We start from the raw sequence: 26,636 nt of genomic DNA, 5'->3' as shown, positions 1-26,636 counted from the left end.
TAGGATACAAAATAAAGGCTGCACTATGGTGCCTTCAGTATAATATGCCTAATACATACATATACAAACATAACATTTTATTAAGGGTGTTTACTTGTTCTGAATAAATAATATCCAACCATAACCTGAGCTTTGAGAACCTGTGAGACTTCCGGCTTGAGGTTCTAGGTGTGGATGTACGTCACTGAAACCAGGACAAACATCTTCATTTATGTGCTGTTTGGTAGCTGTGGGACAGACAACAATAGAGAAGGTGACGCTAACATATAGATTTTCTTTCATGTTCCACATAATGACTTTCAAACATCAGTATCATTAAATTAATAAAAGGGCTCCCACCATGTTCACCAGCCCTACTGGTGTGTTTCTCGGGACAGGTTGGCTGCCCATACGGACACTCCAGCAGCTGACTGACTGCTCCACTCTCTGTGCTCCATAACGTCACTCCTGCTTGATTCTCTTCTGAATCAGAAGAGGGGGAGGTGCAGGTGACAAGATGCTGGAGAACAAATGAAACGCAATCATTTCTCTGCTTGCTTTCCTTCAAGATAAAATACAATATAGCAATAGATAGATAGATAGATAGATAGATAGATAGATAGATAGATAGATAGATAGATAGATAGATAGATAGATAGATAGATAGATAGATAGATAGATAGATAGATAGATAGATAGATAGATAGATAGATAGATAGATAGATAGATAGATACTTTATTCATCCCGAGGGAAATTCAAGTAAATATAGTGTTTGGTCTTGATATCTATTACAGTATAAATATAAACAGTTATAGCTCTACATATAATGTGTTGATTAGTGAGCTTTAGAGTACCTGGTAAGTGGACTTTGTTCCCTTTTGAATTGTATTTCCCAAAATATTCATTTAATTGCTAATGGAGAAAGGTGGACCAAAATAATGACAACTATTTTTAAAAACCCTGAATATACACCCAACCTGGTCTCACGCCAAAGTGTGAAATACACACACTGCTCCACCGTGCCAAAATCACATTTTGTCTCGCCAGCCCAAAACAGACAGGAAAGGGGGAGAAAAAAGGAGATGAAACACAGCAAAGGGCAACAAGTCGGAATTGAACCGATGGCCACTGCAGCAAGGACCCAGCCCTGGCACAGGGGACACCAGTTCAACCAGGTGAGCTCCCAGGGTGCAGTCGGCTGTTCATTCCACGGTCAAGCATTTTGTGCAGGCAATAGCTAACAACAGAGAAGCATCGTAAATGTGGTAACTTAAGGGCCACATGCGTCCATTTAAATAGAACCTATAACACATCCACACTTAACAGTCAATGAGCCTGTGTAATAAAGCCCCTGGGGGCTGTGTGCTGATGTTAATGGCTACTAAACCTAAATCAAACTCAGATAAAAACAGCCTATAAAAGGAGATTAAACACCCTCGTCTCTTTGTGTGTGTTTTATTACCACACCAGAGCATCCAGACAACCTCCAAGGCCCTTTCAAACCCTTTAAATGTCCAACACTGACACACACACACACACACACACACACACACACACACACACACACACACACACACACACACACCAGTAGACACTGTGTTTGGGGTAATACCACATGACATGCTACTAAATGCATCCCAGACAATTCCCCCTCTGCAGCTTTCCAGCGTTTTTATTGGTGGTGATGGAGAGAGACCAGGGTCACCGTGGTAACCACATGCTCGGCTGGATACAGGACCTCATCTGGCTGTGTATAGGCGTCTGTGCCATGCCTGTGAGGAAACTGCCCTAGATCTCAGTTGACATTTGGCAGCCTTTAGTGTCTGTGTGTCTGAGTTAGTGTACAGTAGAATGTTTGTGGTGGGGGAGGGGCTGCTGAATCTGGTCTGTAGTGAATATGCATATATTTCTCTTTTTTTATGTCCAATAAAAAAAGGGGATGCATCCTTTTTGGCTCATGGGAAATATCCTTTCATGTTCTGACACCATTTCTGTGTGTTGTTGGCTTTGTTTGTGTTCATTTGTCATCACATCTAAAGCTGTATACTCTGACTTACGGCTGGGATGAAGAGTCTGGGTAAAATATTGATTTGCTTCATCCAAACTCGGCCTTTAAACACACGACACAGATGCTTTCAAGTGTCTTCTTCATCAGAATTAAAGATTCTCTTTTCTTTTTCTCTCTTTTCATCTTCCTAGTTTTTTTGGGGGGGTCTTTGAATTTCTGGTTCAGTCATCTCGCTTTAAAAAGGCTTAGTTTCTTTCCGTCTACGCATGTGCTTATGTAAGCCACTGACATCGCATTGTCGCCGAAAAGGAGGATAGAGAACGAGGGAGAAAGACGAAGAGAAAGAGAGACGGAGAGACAAAGCAATGAGTTGGAAAGACTGAGAGCGATTAACAGGATTATACAGATGCATGACTGTTGCTAAAGCCTTACAGATCACTGTCCTCACTGATGCATAAGTCAGCCCAATAACTAACTCAATTAATACCTTAGCAGCTGCGGGATAATCAGTGGATCAGTGGAACTGTGTTGTTAAGAGCTTTTGACATTTTCTGTGACAGCTGATGAACATTTCTGAAAACTCTTCCACCATCATCTACTTGTAGATGATAAAAAGTTGGGCACTTGTATTTTTGATGTCCCACTTAAGTCATGAAGTTACACAGTGTTACACGTTCATGTGTAAACCTGATTTTACACATCATGGAATGTCAAAAGCTGTTAAAGTAGTTGTATAATGTTTGCTGTGGCCCTGGAGGAGCTTTGTGAGGTCAATAATCTTAATTATGTCATAATGATGTCATTGGGGTTATCTAAGCGTCTTTAAAGTAAAGCTTGTGTTGCACAACGGGGTTGAGGAGTTTAAAAGAAATGATTGTTTACAAGCTTGGGGGGGGGATCTAAGAAAAGATTCCTGGCGTTGAGACGCATTATGGGAAGTGTCGGATTCAGTGTTTTTGGAACATGACCCATGCTATATATACAACATACAACATATCTCTGTTCCACAGATTCAGACCCTTCTGTTTAAATTATATTATGATTTTTGCCTTTGCTTCAAAAATATATTAAAACATGTACTTGTTCATACTTAAATACGGATGCGAGCAGCTGTGGAAAGGGGCAGTGGATGTGCATGCTCTCACTTTAATAAGATATTAATAATAATAATAATAATAATAATAATAATAATAATAAATAATAATAACAATAAGTTATTTTAAGAAACACAAAACTCAATTTTGTAAGTTGAAAAATATTCTTGAGCAGAAGCAGCTTTTTCTAGTAACTTTCAGTTACACTAATTTAGTTTTGTAAGTTACAGAATACGCGTTTTACTAGGTATTTTGTTTTCACAGTACAAATAAAAATAACAAACTTATTTGAGTGTCAAATGACTACTTGATCGAATATTTTGTTTCTTTCTTTTGTTAGTTTTACTTAAAAACTTCACATGCGCTCACAGCTACACAGAACAGCAATCATGAGTACCTTATTTGATTCACAGCAATAAGCCACAAAATCACAGTGATTATTATTCATTATAGCATGATATTTCAGTTACGGTGCTTCATCAGGCCACCTAGGTTAATAAATAAAAACTGAATTACGTCACAGAGACATCACTCGTTCAGTCAGAGGACTGACCTCTGTCATCTAATGACATCATCAACTCAAGTCTTTATGATTTGATTTCAAGCTTAGACAACCAGAGCCTCGTGTTTTAAGACACTGATTTTCTTGTCCTCAGTCATTATAATACCATATAAATTCAGTTTCAGGGAATTTGAATTAAGTAGAAAATCTGCCCCTGCAGCAGATGATTTCACTGCTAATATCCAGTTTGGTCACTTGAGCTCAAACATGTTTTTTACAGCAGGTGGGGATTTATAGGCAGCTGCTGTAAATAATCAAGTTTATCAGATTAAATAACCCTTATGAAACGCTCTAAAAAGTCTCACCTAATCCTCACCTCCTTCTTTTAAGTCATTCAAATGTAGGGCTTCATATATGGTAATTACTGTATATTCAAATGCTTAGACGTGTTAGGTCAAAAACAGGAACAAGAACATATCATTATTTGAACCATTCACCAGTGGTGGACTCAAAGGGGAAATACAAGGGGCACTAGCTGTATGCAGTAGGGCACCAGCGTGCAGAAATTTGTGATGCATTTATGGTGAGGCAGTTCTTAAATGAATAAGATTAAAACTGTTTTATTACCTCTGTAATAAAAACACACAGGGAACTGTTAACTGTTTATTATGTTTTATCTACGATGGGGGCATCCAAGAGGGCAGTTTTGCTGCGTTTTTCTGAACATGGGGGCACTAGAGGGGTGCGATTGCCTCTTGAGTCCACCAGTGCTTCTCACCCTTATTCAAATCAGTTTAGATGCAGGAAGCAAGAAGAGGAAAGCAGGCCAAAGTGGTGTTGCAGACACTTGGTGTCGGTTACAGAGTCAGCCAGCGCAGAGAAAGCGATACCCGGCCTGTGCGTGGAGATAACGAGGAGACAGAGGCACAGCCCCAATCACACATGAAAGGGATTTTTGGAGGCTGAGTCGAGGTTCTTTTCCCCTGGAGTCCCTCCACCCTCCGTCACACACACACACACACACACACACACACACACACACACACACACACACACACACAGACATACAGAGCAGCACACACTTCATCTCTGTCTTTCACTCTCTTTCACACACACACGTAGCTCCTGGCTCCCTCCTCCTCCTCCTCTCTCTGATTCTCACAAAGACAAAACAAGTCCTTGGATCTTGTGACACCGTTGCTGCCGCGCTATCTTTGTATGTTTTTCATGCAGTCTGGGTCTTTTTACTGCTACTCTCTCAAACTGTCTCTCCTGTTATCCTCTCTCATACATACAGACACTCTTTCTCGGTCTTTTATCTATTTTGATTTGATTAGACAATTGAATTTCAGGTCCCATCATCCAGAATAACTGAACAACAAGAGTAAACATATTCTTTTCAACAGCTTCCTCTCCAGTTCTCTCAAACACTGCTGTTTTTGTTTTATCACCAAGCAGTCAATTTGATGCTCTACCTTCCCTTTTCCTAACCCCTGTTTCTCCTGGTGCGGTTTCCTCCTGGTCTTCCAGAGATCAGCGTTATCAGACAGGAAGTAAAGGAGAGTGGCTTCCTGTCCCATATACCCAAGGCAACATAATGGTGCCAATGTAAAAAGAAAAGTCAGGCTGTTTATTAAATATTCAGTGGATACAGCCAAGAGCTCACTAGAGCAAAGCATCAATTTTTAATTGAGGCCCTCAAGAGGCATCCTTTAACATTTTGTTTGTATCTTATTTGTGTGGGTATTATGATTACATCATGCATTTCAGCAGCACCGAGCATGGTTTGCTGGATACAAAACTAAATATTTCTGTCATAATGCGTTCAGCTCCATGTCAGGCTGCATTAACACCATTTTAATGACAGTGAGGGATTAATATTGCACAAAACATGCAGGACTGCAGATGCAGTGAGGCCAACAGTTTCCCCAGCTGTTGGTAAGTTAGTCAAAATTAGCCTAGTTCTAAGTGTTTACTAAATCTAGATTTACACCACTAAATTAAAATTTGGCCAACTATATGTGACCTGTTTAGAGTGAAAAGTAAAAGGGGTGATGGGATATGGTTGACATATCTGACCAATAAGTCAGTTTTAAAGTGGAAAGTTTTAAAATAACATTCCACAAAAACAAAACTGCATACCTCAAATTGCAAAATGTTACTAACATCAGACTACATGGCCAGATAACGTGGTTAGCATAAGATATTTTCCACTCCATTCTAAACTCAACCTCAGTACAAAATCATAACTACAAAAGATTGACACTTAAGGTTAATACATAATTTAAAGTTATGTTACAGTAGGGGCCTCAAACTCAAATTGGATTGGGGCCACTGCTGGTATTGTCTTATAGGAGGGTCACTCAAACATTCAAATACTACAAGAAAACAAAATATTCTGAAAATATTTCTTAGCAAAAACTCCAAACAGCGGTTTCTATACATTTTTAAATCATCAATCCTCTCTCCCCCTTTGCTGTCACTATTCATTAAGGGGCAATAAAAGCCCCCCACACACACACACACTAAAAAAATATAAATAATAATATAATCTGTGGGATAGATTATATTATACTTTTGACATCATGTCAGGGAGGAGGAGGAGGAGGGGAAGGAGGAATGGCCCTGGGATGGCAGCAGTTTTTATTAAGGCCTGGTAGATTACAAATACCATTAGGAGCACTAGGAGGAGCCAGAGGAACCTGATTTTTTCACAGATTATCTGTCTTATGTTCTACTGTCAGGATATAGTGAAAGTTTCAGCAAATAAGACTAAAAGTTATTTTTTATAAAACTTACTTACTGCAGCTTTAAGTATGTAACTTAATCTACCTGATTTTATAATTCATGTATTTAATTTAACCCAAACCATGAGCTTTTCCTGAATCTAACCAAATAGTTTTGCTGTGTAAATCTAACCATATGGCCTACAACCAAACAAACTAATGTTAACATACTTAATTTACATCTCATACGTAAGCTCCATTCTAACCGTGTTTGGAGGTACCATGTTGTCTGCAACTGACATATCTTGTTACAGCTGTGATGCTGCAGCGACTTTGATTGTTTTTAATCAGACAGTGCAACCGATGTTTCCTAGCAACCGATTTACACATGACTAAAGTATGTGCTAGCTAAGACAAGTTTCAGTCTGAAACCAGCTAGTAGTCACTAAGAGCTTAGGTAGGACTTCAAACACAAACTAAGTGATGGATTTACAAGTAGCTGGTGCAACCCATCCCAGATTAGTCAGCAACACCCACAACTTGCTCATTAGGATCACCTCTATCACTCAGCTCATGCTGTCTGCTGTCCATACTCCTGAAGACACTCAATCAATGCGCCACAAACAGTTTTCCATAACTACGAAGAGGAAGACCAGACAGAATGACTGTGAAGGTTAATCAGACTGAATCACAGTTGAAAAAAAGAAGTAAAAGAGCAAGCACAGGGAAAATAATAGGGAGGAACTTAAAACAGTAACTGTAAAACAGGAAGTTTATTGTATTTTCAGAAGTTGCACAAGTGTTGCATCTGTTGTGTGTTTTCTGTCTGGGAGTACAGATGAGCTCAGCTAACGATTTAGGGCTGATAAGACACGCACAACAGTACCTGGGGTGTGTGGGTGCATGTGAGCAAGTGCAGGCTGAGCATGCACACTGGCATGCCTGTGCACTGTGCATGTAAGAGCATGTATGTGCATTTGTGTGAGTGTGTGTAGTTCAGAGTTGACTCCCCTCTGTAGAGCTTACATCATGGTGACGATGCCACAGGTGATTCAGCCTGTAAGTCATGTGGGAGTATATGTGCTCTTGTGTGTGTGTTGGAGCGTGATGTGTTATACTCTGATGGAACCTTTTAGAAGGAGAGAGGTGGAATTGGAGAAGATTTAAAGTAGTTGACAGCTCAGTTTGGATGAAAAGATGAAAAGTGAAAGATGGGCCCGCTGCAGAAACATCCACCCATTGAGCCTCATATTCTGCGTTCTTCTTTTGTGCCACTTGACTTATTCTTAATACATGTCATCAATCAATCAAGGCCTGTACAATAAGAGTTGCAAAATAGTTTTTCAGTGGATGAACAATCCCTTCTAAGTGCACATTCAGAATGTTTTCTGGAAAAACACACTCAGCAAAAGTAGTTGCTGGATTTTCACTTGTTTCTGGAATATTTTTCAATTGTGCAACAAAATAGACAAAATAAGGCATATAATCCTACTGGTGTCATGTAAATTACACAATTCAAGGAAATACCCAGATAAGCAGACTTGCATTGTGAAATGGTCTCATCCCTTTGGCACATTTGTGCAAAAAAGGATACTTTTCAGAATTAATAATGGGTTAAAGGTCCAGTGTGTAACATTTAGGAGGATCTATTGTCAGAAATGGAATATAACATCATAGCTATGTTTTAAATAGTGTATAATCACCGGACAATAAGAGGTGATTATGAGCACTTTTTATCTACAGAGGGAGGGAGTCGTCTTTAATCACCATGTTGAGCCACTATGTTTCTACAGCAGCCCAGAACGCGAGTTGCAGCCACCATAGTTTCTCCTACAACGGGTGTAGGAGGGAGGGTGACAGCTACCAGATCTGACCCACACGTGAACCGTAATTCATTGCTGTATCTGGGCTGAGTGTAAGTGGGCTGTGTGGGCCATCACTGGGCCTTGCTATGTGGGCTGTTGGTTTGACAGCTCATTCGCCAGCTGGAGGATCATCCTCATACTGCAAGCATCCTGCTGATGTGTCATTGAGCAAGAGTCCCTTCCAGCCCCAGCACTGCTGTTTTGAGACTGAACCTGACCTCTGATCTCCCTGTGGAGGGATATATGATAAAACAATTTTCCTGTGAGAAAACTTTCAGTACTTGACAAGCTGCAGAGACATTTAATCATGTTTGAGAGAAAAACAGACATGGTGGAAAATAGGATGTGTCTTTCTTAAAGCAGTAATGTTTGGCTCTGACACAAACAGCAAGTAGATCAGATCTCTTACCTGGCTTTAGTGACGTGGGAATACGATAGAAGGAGCAGAGAGAACAAGGCCCTGCAGTGTGGAGGGGATGACAACATGACAGGCTATAATAACATGCATTAAGTCCTGAGCGGGAACAGAAACCAATACACTGTGATATTAGCTCTCCTCCGCCTGGAGGTGACCATAAAAGAAGTACAACCGTGTCTCCAGTGCAGACACACAGAGAGAAAGATACAGCACATACACACTCTCACACACGTGGAGATGCAGACATACACACTCTGGCCAGTGAAATTCCACACCATCCCTCTGTTCTGCCTCGGGTTACACTGTGGTGTATGAATAGCAACTACTCCGCTGATGGAACGGACTCAGAAAAAACATGAATAGTGTAAATGTTCCTGCTGAAATGTGTGCTTTTTTTAAATGAGAAAGATTTAGACAAGCAGAGAAGAGAAAGTGTTTTAATAGAGGTAGAGAGGAGAGAGTGTGACGTTAATGTGTGTGCTCGCTTCAGCGAGGCACACTCTTAAACTCGTGTTCATATCTGTATTCTTCTGGACACTTTTTGGGAGGTTCACACTTCCAGATACTATTTCCTAAAAACTACATACATACATTCAAAATGTTCAACTCATGTAGGTGTTTCTAAGTGACTTATATCAGATTTTTTCATGACAGTGTGAACAGCAGGAATCACACACTCATCCTTTCAATTCAGATGTTGTCCAAATCAGACGCAGGTCTGCAATGTGAACAATAATATCAGGATTCATGTGACTTTTACGCCCCTCTTGATCTACATTCAAGACCGCAAACATTTTGCACTGGAATCTGATATGGACCACATTTAATAAGAAATGTGAACAGGCAAACAAAACAAAAAAATCTAATCCGAGCAATAAATCAGGATTGAGCGCTAAGGCTGAGGATATATTCCTACTACATTCATTTGTATCTAAACTTGGGATTCCTCAGAATGACAGCATACATTCTTTAGCACAGACTCATTAGGGCTGTTGAATTATTTACATACATTATCTTTTTTCTTAAAAAACATAACCATATCTACGGCATGCTGGGAATACCAGCTGTGCTTTCCAACACATTATTAGAGCCAAAGCTATTATCTGCTAAAGCAGTTTTGAACGTTTAGGTGAGTTTTGCAAGATGAGGGCAGTTTCATAAGAACAGTATTTTCATGGAAACACTGATGGTTGTACACAAAGTGACACGTCACATCACTCACACCTTTGTTCCTGATCTTCCCTATCCAGTGGGAAAAGTACCAATGATGATTCACAGAATGCCAGAATGTGTGTGTGTGTGTGTGTGTGTGTGTGTGTGTGTGTGTGTGTGTGTGTGGTGTGTGTGTGTGTGTGTGTGTGGAAAGGCCACCATGACTCAGTGTTACAGCATTACATAAAGCTAGGATGTGGGCACACGGTGTAGTGAAGGAGTTAAAGTGTGAATAACAGACATGTGATGAATGTTGTGTGCCGGGCCTCAGACCTTCAACTTTAGCTTCAATAAATTAGGTAATCTGTGAATTGTTTCCAAACTCAATTTTTTGTGTCTCTGACCATAAGTCATCCAAACCACATCCACACACCTTAAAGAAATACTTTGACATTTTAGGAAATAGGCTTATTTGCTTTCTTGTCAAAGTATCAAGCTAAAGCTGGGGGACGATTATCTTGGCTTAGCATGGAGACCAGAAGAAAGTGGAAATCACTGGCCTGGTTCTGTCCAAAGTTAAGTCACCTACTAGCACACACAGCTCAGGACCTTTTTGCACTGGAATCTGATACAGGCCACGTTTAACAAATAATGTGAACAGACAAAGAAAAAAAATCAAATCTATAAATCAAAAGTTATAAATTGAGCACTAAGGCTGAGGATATATTCCTACTTCATTTATTTGTATCTAGACTTTTGATTCCTCAGAATGACAACATATGCATTTCTTTAGCACAGACTCATGAGGGCTGTTGAATTGTTGTCAATTATCTTTTATCTTAAAAAAACATAACCATGCATGCTTTGAATACCAGCTGTGCTTTCCAACACATTATTAGAGCCAAAGCTATTATCTGCTGAAGCTGTTTTGAACGTTTAGGTGAGTTTTGCAAGATGAGGGCAGTTTCATAAGAACAGTATTTTCATGGAAACACTGATGGTTGTACACAAAGTGACACGTCAAATCACTCACACCTTTGTTATCTTTGTGATCTTCCCTATCCAGTGGGAAAAGTACCATTGATGATGTGGGCACACACTGTAGTGAAGGAGGTAAGTGTGAATAAGAGACATGTGTCAGATTGCAACTTCCTCACTTCACCCTCCCCTTCAAGGTGCGAAGGAGAAACTACAGCGGCTGTGAAATGTGAATAAAACATTAACGCACTTGCCAGTGTTTGGTTCTGGGCCACTGCGGAAACATGGTGGTTCAACATGGCAGCCTTCATGGAAGGCTTTATGTAGACATAAAAGGTTCATTCTAAGGTAATGAAAACATACCGATAGCTATATTCAATTGATTAAACACTAATGAAAACATACCTATGAATATTATATTCCATTTCTGACAATACATCCTAAATGTTACACACTGGACCTTTAATAGAGATCTTCTCATCTAACTTTCAGCATGTCTTTAAATTTTGGTGTAAAGTTTTGTCTACCTTACATTGTTCTCCAGATCCTATTAGCAAACCAAAAGCTTGATACATGTTTGTGTGGCAAGGTTATGGCAGATTGAGTTAAGTTAGGAATAATAACTGTTTCAAAAGACTGTTTCTACTCCAGCATCAGCAGACTTCAGCAAAATGGAACAAAATACGAATGCTTTTTTTTTTCTCTCGCTGCATGCTACAGCAAACTCTCAAATCAATGACTGAGGCATGCAGGCAGCGCTCTGTGATTGTGTGGAGATGACTGGGAATAAGAGGCCATGGATTAGATGGACGCAGGTCGGGGTACATGTAAGAGGATTGGTCGACTGTCCAATAGTCTGTGGGGGAAACAGACAGATGAACAATCAGCCAGCTGTAAGCCTGGAGTCAACAACAGTTTATCATAATCTGCCTTTCTCCTCCTCCACCAGCAAACTCTGCTTATCTCTTTTTTTCCTACAGTACCTTCCCCTTAATTTCCAGTTCTTATCGCTGAATTCCTAGAAGTCATTCCATGTATATTTATTCTATACGTTCCATCTTGCTCTCTAACCTCTGTAGTCGTTTTTCATCTCCTACCTCCATCATCACCCCCTTTCTCTCCTTTTTGCGCCCCCTCTTCTCATCCTCTTTTTAACCCCTGTATCCTCTCACCCCCGTCTCTAATGTGCCCAGCGGACAATAGGAAAAGGTTTACTATAATCATTACTTTAATCACCCTTTCCTCTCTGAGTACCCCCATTTCTCTTCTGCATAATGAGGAAAATTGTAGGTCATCAGGCAGCAGCCTCTGTGAGCTGAACCCATCAAAACAGGCATTCGCATTCAAAAGCCCCCCCCCCAATCAAATCCAGAACAGAAAGCACCACTATTGGGTTTATAAAATGGAGAAAAAGGATAATAATGGTTTAATAATGATAATGTTTATATCTTGATGGATCGAGATATTTGCCCTATTAGCCACATTCTCATCCAAATGTCAAGAGGGAATTTAAAAACAGAAATAATGTGAATATAGTCTGCATTTATCAACGGCACTGTAGTAAATAACCCGTCAAAGTGAGAAGAATGTCCCTCAAAATGGACTAAAATACCCTCATTAGACATTACAGTCTGTTTTTGCTTGGCTGGAAAAATAACAATTTTTACAGATGCAATCATGTCAATTATACCATTGACTAGGATGTTGCCAAAAGATGGAACCAGGCCATGTTAACAAAAATTATCGTAAAAAAAAAAAAAATGAGGCATTAATTCTACTAATTCACAAGTATGTTGAGTTTGTTTCTCTCTGATGTTGTTTGTATTTCACATAGAACCAGGCTGGGTAAAAGCTGACTTAACTATAATCTAGAGGTCCTGAACAAGCACTAACATTAGCTTACGTTGGCTATCATAGCTAACGTTAGCTAATACATGTCTGCTGGCTAATGTTAGGTTCAGTGTAAAAAACTGAGAAAGAGACTTGCTTGTGGTTTGTGAGTTCCCAGTCTTATGTCTGTGCGCTAACTATGGAAATAGAGCCAGCAGTCAGTTACCTTAGCATAAAGCCTGGAGGGGGGAAACAGCTCTGCTGAATGTTACCAGCACCTTAAAAGCTCACGATATCAACATTTTGTATCTAATTTGTTCAATCTGTACACAAAACAGAAGGTAGGACTAACAAATAGTATTTTATCAGGAGTTAAGTGCTTTTGCTATTTCTTTGTTAAGAACTCGCACACTTGACCACTAGTCAAAAACAAGGAGTTACCTCAGTAAGTCCTCATTGTGTTGTTAGTGTACAAATTAAACAAAATCCAACATGATAGTTAGTGAGCTTTAAAGTAAGTAAGTAAGTAAGTAAGCAAAGCTTTATTTATATAGCACCTTTTTAACACAGAGGTCCAAAGTGCTTTACAAACAACAAATATGGGTATAACCATACCCAAACAAACAAACATAGGGAACATGTAAAAACAAACATAAGGAAGATAAAACACGAGGGAAGGAAAAATTAAAAGAGAGATGACAGTTGAGAAAACAAACAAGTAACTAGAAAGAAACTTTTGATTTTTGCAATATTTTGTACCTGCGGGAAACAGGACTGGACAAGTTTGGTAACATAAATTGTCATACACTGGTCGAAGATGATACCAAGATTCTTAACAGTGGGTTTGATATTTTTGCGTAATGGTTTAATAAACTGATCAACTACAGTGACAAGGTTTTCCAAATTAAATTATTTCAGTTTTGTCAGGATTTAAGGGGAGAAAATTAAGAGACATTCAGTCTTTGGTGGCAGCTAAGCACTCATGGAGAGAGGACAGTTGATTCAAGTTATTGGGTTTCGCAGAAAAGTAGATCTGTGTATCATCAGCATAACAGTGGCATGACATGTCATGGAAGCGGCTGAACAAATGACCCAGAGGAAGCATGTACAGGGAGAACAGAACTGGACCAAGAACCGACCCCTGAGGGACACCACATAGCAGGGGAGCGGAGGAGGATACATGATTATTTATGCATGACATTAAAGACTGTATTAGTCAAATAGGAATTAAACCAGTTTAAGGCTGTACCAGAAATGTCAACCCAGTTCTGTAATCTATCAAGTAAAATGGCATGATCGATGGTATCAAAGGCTGCAGTCAGATCGAGAAGAATAAGGATGGAGCTTTCACCTTTGTCTGCATGCTGTCTCGTTTGGCGAAAACCAGATTGGAATTGTCAAAGATTCTATAACCCTCTACCAACTTAAGGAGCTGGTCCACAACAATCTTTTCAAGGATTTTAGATAGAAAGGGAAGTTTGGAGATAGGTCTATAGCTTTCTAACTGGTCTGGATTGAGAGAGGGCTGAAGTGGCTGAACACTGGCAATTTTAAGAAGGTCAGGTACGGACCCTGATGTGAGAGAGAATTTGATGATAGAAAGCAGGTTAGGACCTAAGACAGGGAGAATGGATTTTAATTGAATTTTTTGAACTGTGTCACAGGGACCGGAGGAGGGACGCATGTGATTGAAAGTTTTTAAAAGGATCTGTAGAGACGTAGGAGCAAAATCAGACAGTAAAATAGGACGAATAACTGGACGTTGGAGGGGGCAGAACAGCGAGGGGAAAATGAGACCTTAGACCATCGATCTTGCCAATGAAAAAAGACAAAGAGGAATTTTTCACAGTCAGCAGGAGAGGAGGTATAAATAGCAGGAGGAGATGGAGTTACAAACTGGTTGATAGTAGTAAACAAAAACCTTTGGCTATGTTTATTGCTAACAATCAGGTGTTGGTAGGCATATTTTTTAACTTTGGAGAGAAGAAGACTAGTTGTTTCCCCTTGCTTCCTCCTGAAACTCATTTCACACAATATTTATAGTAGCCTATGCAACATGACAAAAACTGGCAGTTTCAGTTCATACCTTTAAAAGTCCAGTGTGTAGGATTCAGTGGTATCTATTGGTGTAGTTGAAGATTGCAACTCCCTTGCTTCACCTTCCAAACGCAAAGAGGAAAGTAAGGTGGCAGCGAAACGCACAAAAAACTAGAGCTAGAACCAGTGTTTGGTTTGTTCCTCCTGGGCTACTGTAGAAACATGGCGGACTACATGGAAGGCGATTTAGACATAAACAGCTCATTCTAAGGTAACAAAAACATTATTCTTATTTTCAGGTGATATAAACTAATGAAAAAATAGTTATGAATATTATATTATATTATATTCCAAACTGGTTCTAATCGCTCCCACAAAGCTAAACACACTTCTACTAGTCACACGGTGAAACATGTTTCCAGTTCAAAGCAGATGTACTGTAGATTGCTGTGTTTCTCCCCACAGACTGGAGCTGTATGTTGACATAAAAAGCTGAAGCTCTTTTGAATCACCTCTTCTCTGCATCTGGACTCTCGCTCAGGATTTCAACTCCATGTTTACCTGGCCTATTTTTTTCACTACTCACATGGGCTATCCATACACACACACACCCACTCACGCACAGACACACACACACAGTCACAGACATTTATGTACAGTACGTTACACCTTCCCCCCAGCCTCACATGTTATGCATGAGCAAACAGATTTCTTGCACGTGTTCTCTCACATTTTCAAAGCTTTTCTTTTCATTCCTCAACCTTTGCTTTATGGAAAAATCCTAAGGTGATGTGACCACTCCATGAGGCTCGACTTTCATGTAACACGACACACTAGTACAACGCTCATGTAAGAAATTGGAATTCTTATAAAATCTTTCCACATGGGACCAATGTCTTTTTTCTCTTCTTTCTTTTTTCTCTATAATCCTATTTTCTTTGACCCTCTTTGCATATCTTAACAACCATGGGATGGATAGCTGTTCCCTCAGAATGAGGTGTCGATTAACGTCCATGAAGTCTGCGATGTTGAACCACCATGTTTCTATGATAACCCAGAATGCACAACGTGAGTTTCACAGCCACCGTAGTTTCTCCTACACACTTAGATGGGGAGGGTGAGGTGAGTTGGGTGCAATCTGCAATATCGCTGCTAGATGCTACTAGGTGCTACACACTGGTCCCTGTTAGCATGTTAGCATTATCATTGTGAACATTAGAATGCTCTTTTTAGCATTTAGCTAAAAAGGCAGGGCTGTGTGTAGGTATAGCTTCATAGAGCTAGAATGGCTGAAAGCTCTTGTTCAACAGTAACCTTGGAAGGCTGTTCTACTACTGCACTACACAGTAAAGGCTTTTTAGAATAAGTGCATCAACCCAATGTACAAAACACATAAATAATAACATAGGCTGTAAAAAATATTTCACTGCCTCAAGACTAGCTTATTCATCTCCTCCCCATGATTTCCAGTAAAGCACATTCTCACCCCACCTACCCTAAAGATGCAGTCCCTTCATTTTCCACCACTTTCATGCATCAGCTAAATAGCTGAAATATGAGCTGTACAGTCTGCTCACTTCCAGGCCATTTTATTAACCAGTCCTATTTGAGGCGTCTACTTCTCACATGAGAATTCTCGCATGAACAACCACGAGAATTTGCCTTTTTCTACTCCTTTTGATCGTGCAACCACAGGCAGGACTATGTGGGAAAAACCACATTAACGGGGTACATACTTCCTCCACCAGTAAATTTCACATAAAAACCATATGCACTTACATGGTTAATGAGCCAAATCCGAGCAACTAGTTTCTGTTTCTATTGTCACAAGAGACGTCTTGAATTTTTTCATATTTGGTCTATCTGGGCTGCAGATTTTAAAATGACCGGACAGCTAACTTCTCAAGGCGTTAGCAAGTTAGCACATTGTGCTAAGTGCCGGCCTGTGTAGTAATAAGTGTATCACTGTGTCAGAGTGTCATTCAGGCTGCATTTACAGTCAGGTCAAAGAATGTAAGCACTGCATTCTCGGTCGACCTAAACCGTGTTCATCAGCTGCTACTCCTCTCTAGTCTGATCTCAGAAACCCAATTGATCTACACCCTGTCTACATGTGCATGCAATCACACACGCACACACACATACAACGGACCAGGCTTCAAACAAAACTGCATACAGAGTTTCTGTTTGCATATTTCATGAGTTTAAGATGTAGGTCTGAGTTAATGGAGAAATGCAGCTGAATTATGGGCCCCAGGGTGCCATGTTTTAGTGGTCACATGCATATCTGAGCTTAAAGAAGATGCTACTGTGACACACTTCCAAAGACACACTCATAAACAACAGTCCGTTTTTGGTTGTTTATCTGTCCTTCTCACACACACAAATGCAAAGATAGACATATTTGCTTACTGTACATCAACACACACATGCAGGGATCAACACACACACATTTACCTATGTCACTTTTAGGGACATTACATAGACTAACTAACCCTAATTTCCTGGATACGTACCCTAACCTTAACCACTGTCTCAAAAATCTGTATTTTTCTAAATAGTTTCTGTCCCCAGTTGGTCAAGTTGTCCCCACTGGTCTTTAGTCTAAAATGTGTCCCCAGAGGTAGGATAAGTCAGACCACACACACAGCTGCAATTTGTGGTCTCTGATTGTCAGTAAGATGTTGAAAACTCATAGGATCTCACCTCATGAAATGTAAAAGCTTCCCAGGTCTGGCACTCAATTAGGCTATTATCCTCATGTGCAAGACCCCCCCTGTCTCACACCATTAGACTCCCCTAACATTAGAGCAGGAAGGGAAAGAGAGGAGACTTTTAATGGTGTGACACCTTATATGGATGAGATCTTTTAAATCAGACAAAAACTGATGGAGATGAGGGGAACACCATCATCATTATCTTCCAGCTCTTACACACAGGAGGCAGTGGTACACTTGAATGCTCATGCACAAGGCCTCAGAGGTTGAAACATGCCCTTATCTGACTGTCAGCCATGATAAGAGTTGTCTGAATTTGTTGATGATGCTGGCAGAGGAACATTGTGTCCTCTTTTCCTGCCATGGCCCTCATGATTTTGCTCTCATCTTACCTTCAACTCTGCCTCCGTTTTTTTCTCAAAACAAACGACAGAAATGTGCCTCTTGAATAAATGAATGCCTTTATGGCATTGTTAAAGCACACACATTTCGAAGTGTCTCCCCAGACCCAAATAAATCAAACCAGAAGCATTCACTCAAGCCCAAGCCATTACACCTTAATAATGCACTATTTTAGCCCCCCCAGCCCCTGCATACACACACACAAACTTTCTTTCCTGTCTTGCAAAAATCCTTGGCTCATTCTGGCGACCTAGTTTACAGCCCTCGCCTCTGAGCCACAGAGAGTTGGTTCCTTTTGAAGATGCATTGAGCAGCACAGCATGACAAGCCCATTATAGAGCCGGAGGAGGAGAAATCGTTCAATTACCAACTGGCACCTCAACTTGGGAAAGCAAATGTGCACTATTCACTTAACCATATCAGTTTTTATGACGCAATAATAAATATTCTCAATTGTTGCACACAATAATCGATTCTCTCTTGATATATAATATTGATATATTTCGCTCAAGCAGGTTCTTGTAAAGTGCTACGCAGCATAATCATACACTTTTGTATCAGTAATTATGTGTTGCTGTGCTCATAAACACACCTACACACTGTCACGTAAATGTTTCCTGGCCCACAAAAGTTGCACAATTTGGAATTCAGTGTCTGATGAATATCAGATAATGAGTCACAGAGAAAACCACGGGCTATTGTGTATGAAAATGGTGAAGCCACAAATACGCAATCAGTGCACCACATATACAGAGGGCTTGGAACACATTCTCATTTTTTGCACACTTTATTGAGTTGTAGATTTGATTTCATTCATTTTTTGGGGCAATTCCATTAGAACAATAAGCCATAGTGACAAAATGAAAATGTAGAGGGTTTGTAGACCTGGATTTAGACAGCTATTCTATTCTTTCTGACAGATCCTCTCAAGCTCAGTCAGACTGGGTTGGTTGTGGCTGTTTCACATGCACCACTTCCTAACTGGATGCAAGGAAAAAAGTAAACATCAGATTATTTCAATTTTTGCGCACTTGCTCCACCTCAAACCTGCGATGGGTGGAGATGCAAGTGAAAGAAGTTTGATTTTAGCCAGAAAGGATGAGAGACTAATTTACGAGGTTGGGAAGCGGATCACATCTTACATGATCCACAGCACTCTTTTTATAAGCCTCAAAAGGTGAGGTTTAGAAGGAAATCAAGGAGCAGTGTGGAGTTTCAAGTAAGTAAACTGTTGAGATTGACTAAAGGTTGTTGCTAGGACATCCATCATCATAGTAAACGTATATTATACACACTGTATATTGAAATACAACTCTCTTGTGAAAACACAGCAGCAAAACTCTCGAGTGCAGGAAGAGGGGAAAAGGTTGAATGCGTTGTCTTGGCTGTATGCTTTGGGTCATGCTTTGGGTGAACCATCTCCTCAGTCTGAGGTTGTGTGCACTCTGGAGCAGGTTTTCTTCAAGAGTCTGCCTGTATTTGGCTGCATTTATTCTTCCCTCAGTTCTGACTATAAGCACCTCCAGAGCATGATGCTGCACCACCACCAGATTTTCATAACTCATAATACGAGTGTAGGGAGGTTGTGAAAGTCTGTAACCATAACTGTACAAAAGCGTACAAAAAGAACAATTACACGGCATCGTCAGTACCAGTATCTAATGACACCCCTACTGTAGGGTTGTATTAGAATAATTTTCCTTGTGACTTTTAAGTGAGTCTTGTAAGTGCCTTTTGACAAACTCCTTTGACTCTACTTTAACAGCCTGATCAACAAAGTGCTTCTGAGAAGGTTGTCCTTCTGACAGGTCCTTTGTCTGATATCAGACAGAATTGTCAACTTATTACTCTCCATTTCACTCAACTTGTTGGAATGGGTGGATTCAAAGGTCTGGAACCTGACAAGCACATCCTTCTGAATCTCTGTTACAGAGACTGCTAGGTTCCAGTTGGCCTCCCTGATCATGGCCCGTTGGTCTGTTTTTTGAGTTTGGCAGGAAGACCAGCTCTACAAAGGTTCCAAACATCTTCCCTTTTTACTATGAACCAGCCCACCATGCCCTTGGGAACATTCAAAATGTGTGTAAAATGAATTGCCAGAAGAGCACATTGAATCAATCTGATCAATGAAATCTATAACATAATTAAGTGTGCACAGAGTGAAGGGGTCTGTTGTCCATTCTTGTACAGTTTATGTTGGAGAGGCATGTCTGCAGGGCTTATTATCCAGCATCATGAACATAACAGTGACCTTTGACCTGAACAAGTGATGATGGTTGAGTAAAATAACATAAGCATGCACCCAAATACACTTTGGATGCACGCCCACACAAGTGCATAAAGGAATGCACAGAAGCAATCAGGCAGATACAGTAGATGCAACCATGCTGCACTGATGAATCTGCAAACACACACACATGCACAGACACAGTTAAGCCTCTGCACGCTCATGCCTAAATACACGCATGCATACACACATGTGATGGACACAAACTCTCGCACAAATACACACACACACACCAATCCCTTGTACAACAATAGTGAAATATTAATCCAGGCTCACAGGCGGACTCTTCCTCAGTAAGACAAGCGCTGAAGTGGGTCGATGAGACAAGAAACAACAGCCGACAGTAACCTACATATCAGGAGGTTTCTCGCTGGATCACCAGGTTATTTCACATTAAAATCGCTCCACTTATTTTACTGCCTTCCTTTGCACTATTATCATTTCGTAGCTGGCAGCAGCCTGGCATGGAAGATGAAAGGAGGCTGTGTGTTAAAATAGAATAAAATCAGTGTGACAAACTGCCACGACAGCCCTCTAAATCAGTTTATGATCCTGACAAATAGTCATTTGATGAAGCAGCTTCCTGAGGAAAACTGGAAGCGCACCAGCCTGTGTTGCTGTGGCACTATCTCATCACACACAGATTCAATGTGACACAACATTTACACAGTCTGTGTGTGATAGGATGCTGCAGCTCAAACAGTGTTTGATTCACCGGAACATCTTTCATTCTCTGTGTATGAGATGTCACTGTTACTGCTTCAAAAGCGCTGCCATCATCAGAGTTTTTCAGCATCTGCACCCTCCGAGAACATTAATTTTCTACTCTGTGGCATATAAGGGTATATGTGTTTGATGTAAGAGGGTGCACGTGCCGCCAAGATGACACAAGCATGCAAGAAAAAACGTCAGTTTGTTTGTGTGACGTGCTGCACACCTAACTGAAACAAAAGAGCAACGTGCAGCCTCATTGTGCAGCTGAGTATAAGCTTCGCAGCCTTATGGAGGCAGTTTTCCGGACATGAGCTGGAGCCAAAAGTGGGCTACACCGTGCATTCGTAATCAGAGTAGGGTTCTTACTCCCTGAAAAGCTCCTCAGCTCAGCAAAGAGGGAGTAAAGACAGAAGAGGATAAATGCAGAACTGAAAGAAAGAAATGAAGAGCTGTCATTGTTTGAGAGAATCTTGCTGTTGTGTGCATTATTTACACGGTCTGTGTGTGTTTCTGTCCGTCTTTGTTCCAGGCTGTTTTAGAATGGAGGAAGACATTTGGGCTTAATTCATTACAAACTCTGGTCAATTTGTGAAATTGATGTTCTCTCCCCGGGAGAGGTTTTCAGTCAGTTTACCGTCTCAGCAGGGAATCAGTGCCTGAATCAACTTGAGTTCAACTTGTACTGTAAAAGCATCAGGCCTACCTTTTTCCTCTGGGAAATGCTCTACTGGGACGGCCATGCTTGAAGTATAGATGAAGCCATCAAGCAAGTTTTTTTCAACACGCTCACTGTGCTGCTGTTCTGTTCTCAAGTAAAAGGTTTCACCAAGTTTTTACACATACTATGTATGAGAAATGTACCTTTTTGTGGTTTTGTCGGGCTGTCTGAGGGGCACAGGCAGAAAAAATAAAAAGGGCACCAGGTTTTTAATTTGGGCTTAATTTATAAATATTTGATTAAAAATGTTTTATAATGTGATTCACATTTAAAGTATAACTACTACAGCTCTGTAATAAAAACACACAGTGACCTATTTAGACCCTCCTAAAAAGGCATAAAGAGAACGACAGATTTTCTAGCATGTAAGCAGCCTGTATGACACACCATTGCCTTTTCTCCAAGTCATGTTTTGTCATGGGCCACCGCAGAGGGCACCTTATCACGTTTTATCTACCATGGGGGCTTCAAAATGGTGGTTCTTTGGAACATGCACCAGGCGGGGCGATTGCGCCATCCCCTCCTTACACTGTACTTGGATGGTTGTTGTCTCTATCACTTTCCCACAGTTCAGTTCAGTCCAAATGACAGCTGCTCGTGACCGTTTTGCTGCCTCGCAGAGTACCAGCTGTGGTCCAACGGTCCACTTTAAGAGACAACTGGCACACACAGACACACACACACACACACACACACACACACACATTCTCTATGCACATGAGGCCCCGTGACCAATTGCCATAATGACTGTAGTGGCACATTAGGAGGCGATCAAGGCACACATGGAGAACGTCACTGTACAGATTTCTCAAAAACAACTCTGCTCAAGATGACACGTGTAGGGGCAGCCGTAACTGACCTGCCCAAAACCTCAAACTGACTTTTACACTATTTCTGATGATTAACTAAACAAGCATACATACTGTACATACAAAGGATTATTAGATTAGATGGTTACTCGCAAATCATCTCCTCATCCCTTAAAATTAAAATGAAATTTTAATTCTCCTCACTTTCCACGTGTTATATCGATGTCCAATTAGTGTTAATGTTAATTGTAGTAATTTGAAGCAATAAATTGCGGTGCATGCTTTAGTGACAAAGAAATAGCTGCAATCTGTACACTGGTGTCAAGGAGGAACTACAGTTTAGAGTTTGAAGGTAACCATATACCTACATGTGAAAACGAAATGGTCAAACTGCAGGTATTCATTTGCTTGACAGTGTTTAGGTGTCAAAAGCTTGCACGGACTGCATCTTGGTACATAGGCACTGCCGGCACAGCTCTGTGAGCTTACTGGAATTTAATTGACTACATTTACCATCAGCACTGGTTGGAGAGCCACATAAAACATGTAATTACAATTTTGACCAAATAAGCATTCAATTGAAAACACCAAGAATCTACATACTGATTTCTTAGCAAAATTAATTTTATTTTCAATTTTAAAATAGAAAAATAAGTTTATTTAAAATGGAAGGCCTCATTGATATTAAAAATCTCTTTTACAGGAGTGTTATGGCTGAGACAGCATTGCTCGACTTTAGAAGAAGAATTTTATGGTTGACAACTATCAAAATAAGTTTCACTTTCATTTCAGAAGTTACTTTAATGTCACATTGTTAAGGCTGTAGATATCTTATTTAAGAACGAGATCTTAATCAAACACATCTGCAGAACAGGGACTGTGGCTCTTTGAACTTTCCATTCATTCAGAAACATCTATTTCGATTTTGTAAATATATAACCTGCTATCTTATCAAACACACACAAAACCTGCCTACTGTGCACATGTAAAAACATGTCAGAGGTCATCAGATGCACACAGAGAAGACAATATGAGAAACTGAAAAACTGGAAGAAACCTCAGGAGACAGGATGGAAAGAGGGAGAGGATTATGAATGAAATGAGGCAGGAGAGGACAGGTACAGAGAGGAATGCACTGGTGCATTGTCTGACTCAACAATACATTGAGTTTGTGTGCTTTGATTGGGCCTGCGTGTGAGTGTGTCATGACTCAGTGTTTGTTCCTGGTAGAAGCTGTCACACAAAGGGAAGAGCAATCATCATGTCATGGCATTTTAGTTCTGATTAAGCCTCGTCCAAAACAAAAGACTGCCTGTGGAAACAAATGAACAGAGACGTTTTGTGCTGAAATAGGACAGATCGGGTCAATCAATCGGAGAGCTGGTTAATGGGTCATAAGTTTACAGGTCATATGTTCAGCTCTATTGATGTGTCGAGTCTGGCCTCCAGCCTTCTAGCTCGTTAGAGCTGCTAAGAAGAGGAACTACTTTATTACACCCCGTTTGGTCTGAATAATTGTCTCAGCTGGCAGTGTAATTTTGCATGTTTATACCCTTTTGTGTATGTTAGCATGCTGACATTAGCAATTAGCATCTGAAAAACTCAACAGCAATGTCTGTTTCCAGAAAGCATGACCCCCTTACTCAATATAATCCATAATACTTTCTTTCTACCAAACTACATCGGGCAACTGTAGCTGAACCAATCTCAGTGGTGCTAGGTGAGCTAGCAAACGTTACAGCTCAGCCGAGGAGGACATTAATGTTTACGTTCTGCGCTGTCATGAGCATGGATGTATAAAGAGAACTGGACACAGTGATGGAGGCGGCGCTCTGTTCATTCCTATGAAAGCTGCTGAGTGGCGTATGAAACCAAAAAAAGCCCCTTCCCGCTGCAAATAATTCTCCGGATTAATGCAATTCAAGACTTCCGCTGTCGGAGTCTCTAACGTTCTCTACACTTATAATTATAATTAAATAGTTATCGGACTGAATGGACCATTTTGATAGTGATTTTGCGTGGGGTGTGACGATCAGAAAAATGTATTCACTGCATAAAAAACACTTCTTTCACAATGTAAGCTTATGGGAGAACGTCCCTTTGGACCAGTGTGCATTATGTGACCATTGCTCTAATTACACGGTTCAGCCACTAATTGGCTTCAAAGCCCGGCACTCTTCCTGGAGGGTTGGTCACAAGCCTCTCGCCCTAAGTAGATGCGTGCTTCCTTCAGCACGGTGATACGTAGAAAGAAAATAGCTCCTACGTTAAACTGCTCACAACAAGACCTGTGGATTATCTTGAGTAGCCAGGTCATGATTTCTGAAAAGAGGCATTGGTGTTGAATGTATTTCTTTGGCACTTTGAGCCCCACAAACCGAGTGTCATCTGGTTCCATTATATTGGAGAGAAAGCAGACATCTCTACTCCCGATATCTCCAAAACTCAGCAACTCACACCAAAACAGTCTAGATGGATAAACAGGGAAGACGGCAGATATGTACTTTTGATTTTGGGATGAGCTGTCCCTTTAAGCTTAATTTATAGTTTCCATGCAATAAATGTTGTCATGTGCTAATGTCCTCTAGGGTCTATGCAGACCTGTGCGGATGTTCACAAAAACCATACACACCAAAAAACGTCTGCAGTATGTGTGTCCCTTTTTTGGTCCATAGTATTCCTTTCACTTTTCACCATTTCCATTCAGTTTTTGAAAAGGGAACAACACAATGTCTGCTTTTGCTGTCAGTCACAACAGTGTTCTTACAACTGAAAACAACAACTAACATTTAATTTTTAAATTTTTTTCCATGTTTACAATCAGTTAAGCGGTTATACAATGGATTCACACATTGCGGTTTACTGTCATTCTACCACTTTGTCATAAAGCCTGACAATAAGTATCTGTTGCAAAGTGGAAACCTGAAAGTTGGAAATAACAGCAGGGTGGGAAACTTCCTATATTGTAGTTATGATGTTGGTCAGTCAGAGACGGGGATTTTTCATTCTGTCAGAGGTTAGGTAAACATTAAGCCTCTGGAATCCAGCTCTCTTTCTCTCTCACACACTTGCCAGTCACATTTTATGTGCGTTTGGCAGGCTTCAGGCGGGTAAACTCCATGTTTCCGCTGATTGCTGCTGGCCAGAGATTTTGTTTTGGCTGCAGATAGACGCTGTGAATTCCTTTCCAAACAGCAAAAAAATGTCCTTTACACTGCTTTTAAGCTTTGCAATGACAGATATTAAAATGACTTTTTCCTCGCTTTGCTTTTTTCCCTCGTTAAACATCCTGTCCTGTCAGCGCAGTTACGATGACTCCTTTTTCCACCTTATGTCCTCCCTCACAAGCCCTGGCTACTAAGTGAAAGATAATTTACATGAGAGTAAAGGATTGCGGAGGATCCAAACACAGCGTGCGGCGCATGTCTGCTTTGGTGTTTGCACGTGGAACTGTTGTTGAGTCAAAGTCCAGCAGATCTGTTTCCAGATTGCTTGGCTCAGTGTGAGGACTTCCAACCCACAGGTCAGTCCACCTCCGTTCGGAAAGTCCTTACACAAGTCCAGGCGCCACGACTGAGTCATAAAAATGTCAGGACAAATTAGTAAGATTTACAGGAAGAGAAATATAAGAGAAAGAAAATACTAAGGGAAAATACTAAAGGTAATTTTTCTAAATTGAAAGACAATAAGGAACAGACGGAATTACTAAAAATAGTAATTTGGTCATAGTGCAATAGTACAATACTCCTGTGTTACCTTCATCTGTTGAATCATCAACAGGGGAAACCAGGGAACAGGAAAATTTAGGTAGTTTTTAGTCTGATTTCCATAAATGTTGACATTCTGATTACGGGTCAGTGCCACCTTTGTTGTAGAGAATCACAAAATTAAAAAAATTACAGTCCAAGCTGGGTGTCCCCAGTCCTGACAGATGTCTCACTTTTCGCCACAATTAAAATAATAGTTAAAATATTGTTTTCAACACTTACATAGTGCTGGTCATGTTCTGTCCAACATAAACAATGCACGTCTGAAATGAACACAGATGTGTTTTTCTATGTGTGTCAATCAATCTGTGTGTCGCTGTCTAGGCTGTTGCTGGCCTATGAGTCAGAGGCTCTTTGTGACAGACCCTGCTAACAGTTAGCTGTCATGTTTTCCTAAAGAGCTCCAGGAAGCTTACTCCTTTTTAAAAGTAACCAGCAACAAAAGTGCTGTGTTCATGGCATCCATGGTGCTGGAAGGCGCACTCAGTAGGTGCGCGCTGATATAATTGTCCCCCTTCCTGAGGAAAACACCTGTGGTGCATAAGCGCAAACATGTACGTGTGCAGGAACGTGTGTTAGATTTAAAGTTCCAATATGTAACATTTCCATTTACTGTATTGGCAGAAACTGAA

General features: G+C 40.5%; 1 long non-coding RNA gene across 1 annotated transcript; it reads right to left on the bottom strand.

Moving 5' to 3' along the window:
* LOC127377542 (uncharacterized) lies at positions 1-26,323 on the bottom strand. Its single transcript, XR_007887704.1, has 3 exons — positions 26,227-26,323; positions 340-499; positions 1-227 (listed from the first exon to the last, which is right to left on the bottom strand). It is a non-coding gene; the product is annotated as an uncharacterized LOC127377542 (long non-coding RNA).
* Positions 26,324-26,636: the final 313 nt, after the last annotated feature.

This window comes from Dicentrarchus labrax, unplaced genomic scaffold (assembly GCF_905237075.1).
Source record: "Dicentrarchus labrax unplaced genomic scaffold, dlabrax2021, whole genome shotgun sequence".
Taxonomy (NCBI): Eukaryota; Metazoa; Chordata; class Actinopteri; family Moronidae; genus Dicentrarchus; species Dicentrarchus labrax.
This window is presented reverse-complemented; position numbering and strand designations above follow the sequence as displayed.